This window comes from Lathyrus oleraceus, chromosome 5 (assembly GCF_024323335.1).
Source record: "Lathyrus oleraceus cultivar Zhongwan6 chromosome 5, CAAS_Psat_ZW6_1.0, whole genome shotgun sequence".
Taxonomy (NCBI): domain Eukaryota; kingdom Viridiplantae; phylum Streptophyta; class Magnoliopsida; order Fabales; family Fabaceae; genus Lathyrus; species Lathyrus oleraceus.
The window spans coordinates 106,838,634-106,854,579 of record NC_066583.1 but is presented as its reverse complement, the minus strand read 5'-3'; positions in this window follow the sequence as shown (position 1 = coordinate 106,854,579).

The following is a 15,946-nucleotide window of genomic DNA, read 5'->3' as shown; positions in this document are numbered from 1 at the left end:
CGTACCATCACAAAGGAGGATCAAAACCTCGTAGTTTGGGATAAAAATTTCAAAGATTGGTGAATTTATTTTAATCAAAAGCCTTAAGGTATTTTGTTATCAAAGGGAGAAAACTCAACCTAAACCAACAATCCACCATGTGAGGAAGGCTTCAACATTCTAGTGAGGGGTTAACCCTATAATAAGCATGGAAGGCTTATAATCCAACACTAAGGATGAGGTGAGATTTACATTAACCACTATGACAACTCAAACATATGACTAATGTTTTGAAAAGGTTTTAATAAGTGGCCATTGGAACCACAAAAACAACTTAAAATGAGTTATATTTACAAGTTAAATTTATTTACAAAATGAGGTCAAAGTTTGATTAAAGTTTATTTACAATGAGTATTTATGAAAAGAGTTTTGAAGAGTCAAAGGCTTAAGGTCTAGGTTTCTAATTTGAAATAAAGTCAAAGTTTTGAAAATGATTTTTGGCTTGGTTAGAATGGGAAGAAGAGAGAAGGGTTATTCCTAAAGCATACAAAGATAAGAGGGGGAAAGACAACCCTTGGAGTTCCTTTTCTTGAAGTCATAGAGATGACTCAAGATGCTCCTTTCCTTTGGACTTAGCACACAAACAAGCAATCAATAATTTGAATTCAAGCTCCTAGGATATCCATTTAACTTGGCTCTTAACTTGGCTACTCATGACAATGGTCCTCTTTTCACAATCTCAAGGTGGGATCCCTATCACACAAAAAGCACCCATCAAAAGGTTCATAGCATAATCAAGGGAATGGACAAAGAATAAGTTTGAGAAGAAGTCCTTTGAGATCAACTTTTAATTTTAGCATTCTAAAGGCATGAGGCCTAGTTGCTCTTCAACAAATTTTGCATTCTAAAGGCATGAGGCCTAGTTGCTCTTGAACTCCTTTAAGCATGGGTGAATCCTAATTCTAAGTCTTTTCTCCTTTTGCATTTTTGTTCACATCAAAACAAACACAAACAAAACAAAATAGTGATATATTTATATATAATAATAGGCTCAAATGAGAAAAAGAAAAGTGACACAAACATAAAATATGGGCTCAAGTGAGCAAAGATGAAAATCAATATGAATAATGAGCAGGAAATAAATGACATTAAAAGTAAATGGCAAGAATTTAAAAGCTCAAATTAAAGTTAGTAGTTATTAAGGTTATGTTAGCTTGTCATAAGACAATGTAGCGCTATGTTAAGCAATCGTAAGTGGACTAATGTAGTAGTCACACCTATCTGAGGTCGGTCAATAAGAATATAGGCAAAGAACACAATTTAGAAGTCATGACTAGTAAGCCAAGCTCCATAAACTTGCCATGCCAAACAAAAGGGGAAGGGCCTTGTATTGAATTTTGGTTATTTGCTTGACCAAGAAGTAACCTATCTTTGACACAAAATAACTCACTTGATCATGGATTAAGTTGAGTTTGGTTTGGATCAAAGAAGATTAAACTCCTATCCTCTCAAGACCAACCTCAAGATTTTAACTCATTGGCGATTGAGGGAAGGAAATGGATGAAGATGAAAGGGAAGGGGTAAGAAGTCAACAAACAAGCCCAATTGATCAAGGAATAACTCATCCTTGATCAAATTCGTTCATCTTTCTAGGTGATGATCCTTAAGGACTTTCAATACCACAAGATCCAATGAATTTGACCAGAGTTGAATCATCTCAACCTCAATCAACACCAAACAGAAGAGAAATGAAGATAACAAGTCAGATGTCAATGGAATTTTTTTGGTATTTTTTGAATTAAAAGAAAATACAAATAAAAAATAAGCAAAACCAAATGGAACCTCAAATTCAATTCAAAGTAACTTCAAAAAGTCCAATTAAATTCTCATAGGTTCAACATAGTCAAACAAACTTTGACTAACTTTCTCACAATTTTTTTAAATCAGAAAGTAATTAAAATCAATTCATGAACAACCAAAAATAGCATAATATGAATTAAAATCTCAAATAATCTCAAAACAAACAAGAAATTGTTGAGACCATTTTTCATTGACTTATCATGATTCATAGATGCTATGAAAATATTTTTGTATTTTTTAAAAGTCAGAAAGTATTTTAAAATGAATTAAAATCATTAAAAACCAAGTAATTCATAAAAAATATCAAATGAAGTCACAAAAATAATTAAAAATCATAATATGAAACTAGATTTTTCATGAAAAGTTTTGGAATTGGTCTCATATTTTTCTTACTTCAAATGAATTTTTAATGAATTTATGAAAATGAAATGAATTAACAGAAAATAAAAATAAAAATAAAACAAGCGAAAAATGCACAACCATCTGATCCACATTCATTAATTGACGTGGCACAAGGCACGACTTAGATCTGATGACACACGGTGCACTCAAGTCAAACGCGCCACATGGAGAATTAAATGAAGTATTTAAAACGGATGCACACGATTAGATCATGGAATGGAGATCCAACGGCCCAGGAGCAACACACTTGGTAGTGGTGGTGGAAACCACCGTCTTCTCCGGCGAAGTAACAAATTCCGGCCAAAAGTTACAGAAAATAAATCTTAACAAAAATAAGAAACAAAGATATGGAAATGAAGCTCGTGTGATGTAGATCATCACTGTACCATTGGATTTCCCTCACTCTTCCTATATTGAGAGAAATATGAAGGATAAAATCATGGTGTCCACATGGATTACTCATGAAATGGAAAATTGAATGCATCAACAGCTTGCCTCAAGTATGACGACTTCAGAGAACCACAGAAACACAAGCAAACTACATTGAATTAAGAGATTCAGATCCAAAAAGTTTGAGATTATACCTTTGAATTGATGGACTTCTGGCCACGAATTCTCCAAGATCTTTGCTCCTTCTTGATGATAGGCTAAGGAATCTGGCTTTAAAACTCACCTAATGGTACTGAATTTCAAGCTCGAAAATGATGAAGAAAATGAGTGATTCCTCTAGTGAGGGCTATGGTTTTAGTGTAGCAGCATATGGGATCTCCAAAAGGTTGTGAAATGAAGCTCATGAGGTGTTTATTTATAACTGAAGGTATCAAAGTTCAGACTTCTCTCATGTGCATGGGATTTGAATTTTTAATTGCATGGGCCTTTGTGGATCTGTGAAAGGCCCATGAATGACTGCAGAAGCTTGCTGAGTTCATATGAAAGGCATTTGGATGGGCACATTGGATGGGAAATGCTTGCATACCAAGTTTCAACATAAAAATATCAAAATGCACATAAATGAAAAGAATTTCGAAAATCACCAATGCTAGACCCCAAGGACTATTCTCAGTAATGGTTGGAAAGCTATTGAAATAAGGAACAAAAGTCATGTTGGGCAAAAAATCATTTGGCTGGTGCAAATTGATCCAAACTTGCTGGGAAAATTCAAGTACAAAACATTTTGAAAAAGTTCACCCAAAGTAGGCTTAAAAAAACCCCTCTTTCCTCATGATACAAGATTCAAATGGAAAAATATCTAACATCAAAGTTGTAGGTCTTTTCAAGATGGTCAATCTACACTCACAATTTGCATAATTGTGATTTTCTATGACAAAGTTATTGGCATTTAAAGTTGGGAAATTCAAGTACAAAACATTTTGAAAAAGTTCACCCAAAGTAGGCTTAACAAAACCCTTCTTTCCTCATGATACAAGATTCAAATGGAAACATATCCAACATAAAAGTTGTAGGTCTTTTCAAGATGGTCAATCTACACTCACAATTTGCATAATTGTGATTTTCTATGACAAAGTTATTGGCATTTAAAGTTGGGTACTTTTTCAAATTCAATGAATTAGGCCCAAGATGACCTATAATGTTTTGCATTATCACATGTATTTATTTTAGGATTATGAAATTTTTTCCAACATAACATTTGAATTTGACATCTCAAGCTTTCCAATTCCTTTGGTCTCACCTCAAAATCATAAATATTAAGGAAGTTATGCCCTTGGTAATTTAACCTAAAATTAGGGTTTCAGTCAAAATGTCCTATAATGTTTTGAAATGAATGATGACCTTCCAAGCTTCAAATGGATTTTTTATGAACATGAAAGTTGTTCATATGGTTCTTAGGAACATTTTTTGATTTTGGTGTCATCTTCATTTGAAAAAACACATCAAAAGTTATGTCTCATTGATCCTCAACTTAGTCAGATGACTTGACTAGTTAACTTTTCAAGGCCAAACTTCCAATATTGATTAATAAATGATTGAGGGGCCTCAAATAGGCTCAAATATGCATAAAATTATGAATGAAAGAACTTACCTTGATTAAATTTGATCAGAGGTTGAGATTTCTTCATGGGCAAGGCACAGTCAAAGCACAGTGAAATTAGGGTTTCCTTGGGAAACAATCTTCAAGCCCTTTGGGTTATCTTGATCAAAATGGCAAATTGAGATACTTGGGAAACATATATGATGATTAGGAACTTTTTGGACCATGTTCATGCTTTTTCTCTTCTTCATCTAGCCATTGCATTGGGCTTAGGAGCCTCCTAGGAGCATTGTGGAGCACATGATCACTTGAGCTTCAAAACAAAAAGAGTTAGTGAAATATTTTTGTGCTTTTGGTTAGTAATCAAAATAAGAAAAGCAGTAATATACAATACAAGCATGCTTGGTGATCTCAAAACACTCAAACAAGTCCCAACCCTAGGGTTAAGGAGCCAAACACGCTATGATCCTTCAGGCAATGCACTTGTGCAATAACATGATGCCATGAGGGATCTTAGGGTCAAAAATAGGGTCTTACAGATGCCCCTATTTAAGGTCATTCTAGCCAGAGATATGAAGGTTAAAATATTCTTCTCGACGAGATATAATGGGCTTAAATAAAAGTAGAGAGACGAATTTTGGTCCCTAAGAGACCTCATGATGCAAATGTATGCATGCAAAATAAAATCTTATTGCCACAAAGGAAAAGAAATGGGGAGGCACTGAAGGTCCATAAGAGTAACACGCTCATTAGGGAGACAGAGACTCTGGGGGAAATAAGGTAAAATGTGGGAGCAGGTCACGACTTGAAAACTTGCTGGGAGACACGAGGGGATTCCACGAAAATAAATTGATGGAAAGACTCGAGCTAACCCAAAGATGCATGTATTGGGGAATATGCCAATACAACAAAACTATCCGCAAAGGATACATCGGATAAAAAATCCAGACTCAGACGTGGATGTCCACAAAGGACTCAACTGAGGAAGAAACAACGAGATATTACCAGTTACTGGGTAATAAACTCAAAGAGAGACATGTTATCAAAACACCGGTTACTGGGTGAGAGAACAACACGCTCAGGAAGAAAGAATATCTAAGACCGATATAAGGGTGAGAGATATCAATCATCCGAAACATCTGAGGAGGACCCAAAAGGCACATCTCAACTCAGGAAAATCTGACTCCATAAGGGACAAAAGTCGTAATAGGGAGCAGAAGGAAGGAACACCAGGGATACCAGTTACTGGGTATATAATAGGTGACCAACCAAGCGTGAATTGGGGACATATCCAAGACACTCATCATCCGAAAGGAGGCCTAAAAAAGCAAACTCGACTTACAGGATGGACATTCGATTCCACAAGGAAATACGAATCTTACTCGACTGGGGAAGAAAAAGACTTCGACTGAAGAGCGCATGAGATATATTATCTACTACCGTTATATGGGTAAAAACGTGGATAATATACTCGCATAGAAGATTGTCCATAACCGGTTACTGGGTTAATAAAGGATAAATCTACCGAAAAGAAAGGACATCGGGATACCGGTTACTGGGTATAAAATGATGACCAATCAGAAGGAGAAAACAATCATTACCAAATAAGGGTAAATGAAAGATGACTCGCTAAGGATAAATTTCCTGTCAAAAGCAATTATCCAAGAGATCTATCACCGGTTACTAGGTGGTATACTCAAAAATGAAGGAATATCAATACCGGTTACTGGGTAAAGATAACCAACAAAGAGGGGATTACATCTACCGGTTACTGGGTAGAAAACCACAGAAATAGGACTTAAAACTATCGGCTACTAGGTAGAAGGCCACAAAATCCGTTGGGGAAAGGATGAACAATTACTGGTTACTGAGCAATTAAACAACTGAACCACAGGGAACTGCAAGGGATATCAAGAAATGAATCTATCTAGGAACAAACTAGAAAGACACAATCAAACAAGACTCAACCCGATGAGGATATGACTCAGGGGAGTAATTCCATCCCGATACACAACTGGGGAGGAAACTGAAACAACAATCATCCACGACGAGATAACTCAGTGGGGAGTAAAGAAGAAAGATAAACACTTTCTGCCTATGGGGCTGACTCTATATGGAGAGATCAGACACAAACATCTGCTTGGGTAAGAATATTTCACCAATAGTAGGAGATAACAAGCAAAGATATATGCCAAAGAATGCAATCATGAATATATGAATGTTATGATTATGCATGTATATGCATGATTTGTGTATGATTAATGCTGACAAACAGACATATCTAACACAAACAAGTCCAAGAATCATGAACAAACACTCGACCAACGTCTCGACAAGAAGGGCAAAGCCCACTGGAGAACTCAGCTATGGAATAACCCAGGGAAGGATGAAAATAAATCATCGGGGATATCAAACCCTATCCCAAAGTTACACTCGCAGAGGATACAAAGAAGTTGTATTCAGGAGCAGCGAAAGAAGATGATCAAGCAGAGAACTCAACTTTGATGGGGATCATCTATGGAATAAGAGTGAACAAGGGAAAACTTCAACCACAACTGGGATAGGCAAAGTCAAAAGCTTCCAACTGCAAGTAATAATACTCTGCACAGGAGAAGTCTTCCAGGAGCAAACAATCCTGAAATAAAGAAGATGCAGAAAATCTGCCGGGGAATTTCCACCAACTCTCTCGGGGACAGGTGGTTAAATAACAATAAGATCCGCCGGGGAAGAATCTCTACTGAGGAAGCTTACAAAGGGATAATGTGGAATTCCGTGGGGAACAACCACCAATCAAATGTACACCAATCAAAACACCCCCTTCTATTTGCCAGAGAGGAAACTCTGCAAAGGGGAATAATAGCATTTTGCTCCACTTGGGAAGTATATAAACATCTCAACCACCAGCTCTTAATGCTAGAAGAAATCTTCAGACTTGGAGAAGATACAAACATCAAACTCTGATCTGGAAACCCAGCTGGGGACAAGCTGCAAATGCTCTCGAGGGAACCACCCTTGCTGGAGAAATTGGAAATGAATCCTTCGTCAACAAGCGACATGCCGGGGATACATCCTTTCAAAATAAATGAAACGGGAAATAAGCCCTTCATCAACTGCACTAGGCAACTTCCTGCTGAGGAAACAAATATTTGGAAAGGTAGCTCTGCAAGGAACACATACTTACTCTACTGGAGATTCTTACTCAGGCTGGGGAAAGACAATCTTCCTCACGAATAGACAGTCAGGATAGTGAGACAAGGAATATTCTCCACTCAAAGCATATCAACTTTTATCAATCTATAAGGGATTTTAGGTCGGTCCACACAAGGGGTGACAACCATATAATTGATAAAACACAAATGCTAGTGCATGACATAGAGGGATACACATCTCTAAAAGATCGAGGTAAAAAATTGGAAAAGTTATCCAAAAATCCTGCTAGGGAAAAGCAATCCTGCTAGGGAAAAGCAATCCAAAATGCCAGATCAACCCACTGTCATCCAGGAGAACTTCTCATACCAGACTCTCTGGGAAGCTGATGATGTATCAATCTTTCTGCGCTCGCTGGCAAGACAACTTGAATACTGATGAAGAGGATATGAAAATGCCAAAATATGAACAAATGTCTTACATTTTTGTGATCATACTATCCTTGGGAAAGCACTGAGGACATTCCACTTATCCTTTCAGTCATTGTGAATGTTCACTTTGTTTAAAACAGTTTATTCATGAAAACTTTATTTGTTTAAAACAATGATATTCATCGATTAAAACATGCAAACATTTGTTAAACAGAAACAAATAAGAGTGCAAAGAATTGGATAAAGGCTCAAATTTATTTAAGAGAATGGTAGTCCGCAAATGGCGAGACTCTATGGATCTTTACAAATTTGAAATTGGTGATATACATGGAAAAGGGCTACATTGAACATAATGATCGTTTCTCCACCAACTCTGAATCCACTGTATTCGAAACTTTAGTTGATGATGACTGAGCGAGAATCTTTGACAGACGACAATTGTAGAACAAAGTCTTATCAGGATGAAGTTACTTGCCAAATCCCTAATTTTTGCCTAGATTTCCCCAGGGTGAGGTACTCAATCTAGCGGGATATATATTCATTTTTTTTTTCATGTCTCTAACTTTTTCCTGGATCGCCCTTTCGAGTTTTCAATCCACCGAGACGCTCATTTTTGCCTAAGCCGCCCTTTCGGGTTTTCAACTTAGCAAGCTATTCTGTTTTTATTTTTAGGCGAAGTATTTCTTGACTGCATCTGAATTCACGGGATGAGTGAAATCCTCCCCATCCATAGTTGTGAGTAACAAAGCACCGCCTGAAAAGGCTCTCTTAACAACGTACAGACCTTCATAGTTTGGAGTCCACTGTCCCCTGGTATCGGGCGCGAAAGACAAAACTTTCTTGAGTACGAGGTCACCTTGTTGAAACACACGAGGCTTGACCTTCTTATCAAAAGATTTCTTCACCCTTTATTGATATAACTGACCATGACACATGGCAGTTAATCTCTTCTCTTCAATCAAATTCAGTTGGTCATAACGACTCTGACCCCATTCAGCCTCAGTCAACTTGGCTTCCATCAAGACTCTCATTTATGGGATCTCGACCTCTACGGGGAGCACAACCTCCATGCCATATACAAGAGAGAAAGGGGTTGCCCCTGTTGAAGTGCGGACGGATGTACGATAGCCATGCAAAGCAAATGGCAGCATCTCATGCCAATGTTTGTACGTAACAACCATCTTCTGAATAATCTTCTTGATGTTCTTGTTAGCAGCTTCAACAACCCCATTCATCTTGGGTCTATAGGGAGAAGAATTATGATGTGCAATCTTGAACTCACTACACAGCTCTTTCATCATCTTATTGTTCAAGTTAGATTCATTATTAGTAATGATCTTGTCTGGCACACCATATCGGCATATGAGTTGGTTCTTGATAAACCTCAGAACCACCTGCCTGGTCACATTTGCATAAGATGTCGCTTCAACCCACTTGGTGAAGTAATCAATGGCTACGAGAATAAAACGGTGACCGTTTGACGCCTAAGGCTCGACCATGCCAATCATGTCAATTCCCCACATGGAGAAAGGCCATGGTGAGGAAATAACATTCAGAAGTGTTGGGGGAATATGAATCTTATTCGCATAAATCTGACCCTTGTGGCATTTCTTCATAAACCTGCAGCAGTCATACTCCATTGTCAGCCAATAGTAGCCTACTCTCAACATCTTCTTTGCCATAGCATGTCCATTGGAATGAGTACCAAATAAACCATCATGGACTTCAGTCATCAACAGATCTGCTTCGTGTCTATCCACGCATCTGAGCAGAACCATGTCAATATTCCTCTTGTAAAGCACATCACCATTAAGGTAGAAACTTCTAGATATCCTCATCAAAGTCTTCTTATCTTTAACAGATGCCCTAAGCGGGTAAGTATGACTTTGTAGAAAGCACTTGATATCATAATACCATGGCTTATCATTTTTCACTTCTTTAACTGCAAACATGTGAGCTGGTCTATCCAAGCGCATCACGGTAATATTTGGGACTTCATTCCAATAATTGTCAACAATCATTGAAGCAAGCGTAGCGAGAGCATCCGCCATCCGATTCTCATCTCGAGGAATATGATGGAAGTCAACCTTAGTAAAGAAATTTGAAATCCTCCTCGCATAATCTCTGTATGGGATTAGACCAGGATGATTCGTCTCCCATTCAAACTTAATCTGATTAACAACAAGGGCCGAATCGCCATAAACGTCAAGATGTTTGATCCTAAGATCAATACATTCTTCTAAACCCATAATACAAGCCTCATACTCCGCCATATTATTCGTGCATTTGAATGTTAGCCTTGCTGTAAAAGGAAAATGTGTGCCTTGAGGAGTAATAAACACTGCCCCAATACCATTTCCATATTGATTGACAGCGCCATCTAACACCATACCCCATCGGGAACCAGGCTCTGGCCCTTCATCAAGCGTAGGCTCATCACAATCTTTCATTTCCAAATACATAATCTCCTCATCAGGGAAGTCGTATTGCACAGACTGATAATCTTCAACTGGTTGATGCGCCAAATGGTCAGCCAAGATACTATCCTTAATAGCTTTTTGAGCTCGATACTCAATATCATACTCAGATAACAGCATCTGATAACGGAAAATTCTCCCAGTCAAAGCAGGCTTCTCAAAGATATACTTGATCGGATCCATTTTGGATATCAACCAAGTTGTATGAATCAATATATACTGGCGTAAAGGCTTAGCAGCCAAGCCAAAGCACAACATGTCTTCTCAAGCGTTAAGTACCAAGACTCATAATTAGTGAACTTCTTACTCAAGTAGTATATTGCATATTCCTTCTTTCTTGATTCATCTTGTTGACCAAGGACACAACCCATGGAATCATCAAGCACGGTCAAATACATAATCAACGGTCTCCCTTCAACAGGCGGGGATAGAATTGGAGGCTCGGACAAATACTCTTTGATACTGTCAAATGCCTTTTGGCAATCCTCAGTCCAATCATGACGCTGATCTTTCCAAAGGAGCTTGAATATAGGCGCATATGTGGCAGTCATGTGGGATATATATCTCGAAATGTAATTCAAGCGGCCAAGAAAACCTCGGACTTGCTTCTCGGTTTTGGGCGCAGGCATCTCTTGTATTGCTTTGACCTTGGTAGGATCAACTTCAATACCTCTCTCGCTGACAATAAATCCCAATAACTTGCCGGAACAGACTCCAAATGTACACTTGTTCGGATTCAAGCGGAGCTTGTACTTCCTCAAATGCTGGAAAATCTTCAACAAGTGTTCTACATGTTCAACTTCCGTTTTCGACTTTGCAATCATATCACCGACATACACCTCGATCTCCTTGTGCATCATGTCATGATACAAGGTAGTCATAGGACGTTGATACGTGGCTCCAGCGTTTTTCAAACCGAAGGGCATCACTCGATAACAGAATGTTCCCCAAGGTGTGATGAATGTTGTCTTCTCCATATCCTCGGGTGCCATTTTAATCTGATTATAACCGGAAAATCCATCCATAAATTAAAAGATATTGAATTTAGCCGTATTGTCTACCAATATATCAATGTGTGGTAGAGGAAAGTCATCTTTTGGGCTAGCTTTATTCAATTCACGGTAATCCATGCACATTCGGACTTTTCCATCTTTCTTAGGTACAAGCACAATATTGGCCACCCACCGAGGATATGTAGAAGTCACCAGAAACCCCGCATCAATTTGCTTATGAACTTCTTTTTTAATCTTCACTGCCATATCAGGATGAGTTCTTCTGAGCTTTTGCTTCACAGGCACACACTCAGGCTTCAACTGTAAGAAATGTTGCACGATATCAATATCTAGACCAGGAATGTCTTCATACGACCAGGCAAATACGTCGACATATTCTCGTAGCAACTCAATCAACCCCTTCTTAACAGACTCTTCAAGGAGTGCCCCAATCTTCACTTCACGAATGCAGCCTTCAGACCCCAAGTTGACTGTTTCCAGATTCTCAAGATGTGGCTGAATGATCTTCTCCTCGTACTCAAGCAGACGGGTAATGTCATCAGGAATCTCTTCAACATCATCTTATTCTGCCTCAGATATAGGGAACTCAAAGTTGGGAGATGGTGTTGGATCATTATGTTCAATGGGTTTGATTAACCTGCATAATGATTTTGAGTATAAAAAAGATTTCAGATTTAAATAAGGCAAATCATTATGCAGATGAAAAATTGATTTTATTCTCTTTTTTAGGGTTTTATGGTGATCACCAATTTCATGCGAAAAGCAAAAATGAAAAATAATTTCAAAAACAAACACTTAACATGTGATTATTGAATGAATATCGTTTTATTAATCAATTATGCCAACAATGTCTTCACTTCTCCTTTTAGCATGGGAGAAGGGTTATTAAACAAGAATGAACATATTACATTGACTTATGGATAATTGTTGGAACATCAACAACGACCCAATTATTGCAGATCCCGCTAGGTATGACAAAGTTGTTGAGGTCTTCCTCTTCATCTTCTTCAACGATGGCAGCAGCTTCTTGATCTCCATTGGTGTGGATGAAACCTCAACTCTGAAACAGCCCAAGATCATTAGAAACACCGGAAGAATACCCTATACCAGCCCGGGATTTATTATCTTCCATCTCTATCATTTTCCCCAGACCATTAGTTGCACAATGCTCGATGGCCAACTTCGTGTCATTATAGGAGTCAAATAAAGAAAGTCCTTTCCTAGAAGGCTCAGCAATAGATAAGGCTTGGAATGGAGTTCCAACCTCATCCTCCGCATCAATGTAGGAAAAGGAAGATAAATGGCTGACCAAGAGAGCCTTCTCTCCCCCTATCATTACCAACTTCTTGTTCTTGACGAACTTTAACTTTTGGTGTAGGGTGGATGTCACGGCGCCTGCCTCGTGAATCCATGCTCTACCAATTAAATAGTTGTATGACGGATGCATGTCCATAACTTGGAAAGTGATCTGGAAATCAGTAGGTCCAATCTTGTTCGGGAGGTCTAATTCACCAATAACGGTCTTGCGCGATCCATCAAAAGCTTTTACTACCACTCCACTTTTCCTCATGGGAGGCCCCTGATAGGAAAGTTTGGCAAGAGTGGACTTTGGAAATACTTTAAGTGATGACCCTGTGTCCACCAACACATTGGATATGGCATCGTCTTTACAATTCATAGATATATGTAAGGCCAAATTGTGGTCGTTTCCCTCCTCGGGAAGATCATCATGACAAAAGCTCAAGTTGTTGCAGGCAGTTATATTTGCAACAATGCTATCAAACTGTTCAATTGTGACATCATGATCCACATATGCCACGTCCAACACCCTTTGCAATGCTTCACGGTGTGGCTCTGAATTCATCAACAAAGATAGGACAAATATCTTTGATGGAGTTTGAGCAACTGCTCCACAATGTTGTACTCGCTCTTCTTGATGAGCCTCAACATCTCATCACCATCCTCTCTCAACATGCCAGACTGGCCAACCAGGATAGGAGCTTTATCAGCTTTTACAACAACAGGGTCAACACCATTCACAACAGGAATAGAATGATTTGAAGAAGAAGTCCCCATGGGACCAGCAGGACTAACAACATCTCTCTTCACGACGTCTTTATGGGATTTCGGCTGAGCCGAGAAAACACGACCACTACGGGTCACACCACTAACATCGAATATGCTTACAACAGAGGTTGAGGGCAACAACATCTCCTTCCCATCTTCCAGTATAACAACATTGTAACAGTACGGGACCGCTTTATCTGATACATACGGGATAGGGTCTGCTGACTTAATCACAAGAGTTGGCACCACCTTCTTTTTGTTGCCATCATACTTAATGACAACAGGATCAGGAATTTTGAACACTAGGGTAATAACATCGTCTTTATCCTCATTACGATTTTGAAGTATCTCAATCATCCCTTGGTCTAGCATCTCTTGGATATCCCTTCTTACATTGCAACATCCTCTTTCACTGACAGTGCACACATGGCATCTATCATGATCGTGCTCATAGTGACTATGCTCACACAACAGCCTATGCATCTCTACCAAGGATTGCCTTATGTCATTCACATAAAGGACTTTATACTTACCAGGGCAACCCTGAACCATGTTGATAGTTGCCTTCCCATGCCCGGGTAATGGGTTCTTCTTGACATTCGGGTCTATATCCTCAAAGAATAGTATCCCACTCCTCACAAGGTCTTGCGCCTTGGTCTTCAATGGAAAGCAATTCCCCACATCATGTTCGGGTACACCAGAATGATACACACAATGAAGTTCGGGCTTGTACCACCATTGAGGATTGGATGGAACAGCAGGAGGATCACGTGGAGTTATCAACTTCCTATCAATCAAGGAACGATAAAGTTCAGCATAGGTCATAGGAATTGGGTCAAAAGTCACCCTTTTCCTCTCATAATTGATGGTGTTGTTGTTGTTGTTGCGAGGCTGGTAAGCCTGTTGTTGTTGACGAGGTTGTTGTTGTGGTTGTTGAGCTTCTCGAAAAGCAGGTGCTATATGAGCCACCTGGTGTTGGTTGATGGCTGGTCGCACTTCCTTCTTCCTCATAGAGGGCCTTCTTTTACTATGGGAAGAAACAACATGAGTATCCCCTTCCTTCTTACTGGCAAATCCTCCATATTTCTTTGTCGAAGAATCATTGCGGGACAAACGTCCTTCACGGACTCCCTCTTCCAGCCTCATCCCCATATTTACCATTTCGGTAAAGTCCGAGGGAGCACTAGAAATCATGCACTCATAGTAGAAAGAGCTCAAAGTCTTCAGAAAGATCTTTGTCATCTCCATCTCCTCCAACGGTGGAACTATCTGAGCTGCCAATTCCCTCCACCTCTGGGCGTACTCGTTGAAGGTTTCTTTATCCTTCTGTGACATCGCCCTCAGCTGATCTTTGTCCGGAGCCATATCCATGTTGTATTTATACTATTTCACGAAAGCCTCTCCTAGATCATTGAAAGTGCGGATGCTTGCACTCTCAAACCCCATATACCAACGGAGCGCAACACCTGTCAGGTTATCCTGGAAATAGTGAATCAGTAGTTGATCATTATCTGTTTGGGTTGACACCTTGCGAGCATACATCACGAGATGATTGAGTCGACATGTGTTTCCCTTATACTTCTCAAAGTCAGGCACTTTGAATTTGACTAGGATTTTCACATTGGGCACTAAGCACAGTTCAACAGCACTCTTCCCAAACAGATATTTGCCTCTCAGCGTTTTCATTTCCTTGCGTAACTCAAGGAATTGGTCCTTCATCTCATCCATATTTTCATAAACGTTCGGGCCCTCAGATGGCTCGGAATGATAGATGGTGTCTTCCACACGCGGCAAAGTGTGCACAATGGGAGGTGGCACAGACATGACCGGGCTAGATGCCCGGCATAGAAGAAAAAGTGGGAGCGAAACCCTCTGGCACAAAATTAGGTGGCATTCCCCAAGGGAATCCAACAGGCAGATTAGGAGTGAAGTGGGTGGTGGCAGCAGGCACTATAGAGTTAACCACTTCAGAAATGACAGTCCTCGCGGGAGAAGTTGTAGGAGTTGGAGAAGCTTGACTTTGCGTAGCAAGAACTGACTCCATCATGGCAGTCAGTCGTGCAATCTCCTCTTTCAAATCTCGGTTCTCTTGCTCAAGATGTTCCACGATCTTCGAATAATTGGCTCGAGTGTTGTACCGGTGCGTCAGCTTGTCTTTAAAATAAATGAAGATCAAAGAGTTAGACCACTGTATCAAGGGCTCGGAACCAAAGCTTGTTTATACATATGATGCATGCAATGCTCGTGCATATGTTTTGTTTTTTATTAGAAGAACTTTATAAGGATCTATTTGCAAATGTTTTGAAAATATCGAACATTTTTAAGACATATGTGGAATACTCATAGCAATATAATATTTGGAAACTTTTTACACCAAAGAAGTAGTACAGTCTCGGTAACCAAATACAATACAAGAGAAAAGGAGAACAAATATCCTATAGAGCCTTAGAAACAGTCGTCTAAAGCCTTCGAGATCGGCAGATACGTTGCACGAAGCCTCTTCACCTCTCTCTCATAAGCTGCTTCCATGTCGGCCTTCTCCTTGGCGAGCTGATCATATCTCTTCTTCCAAAACCTAGA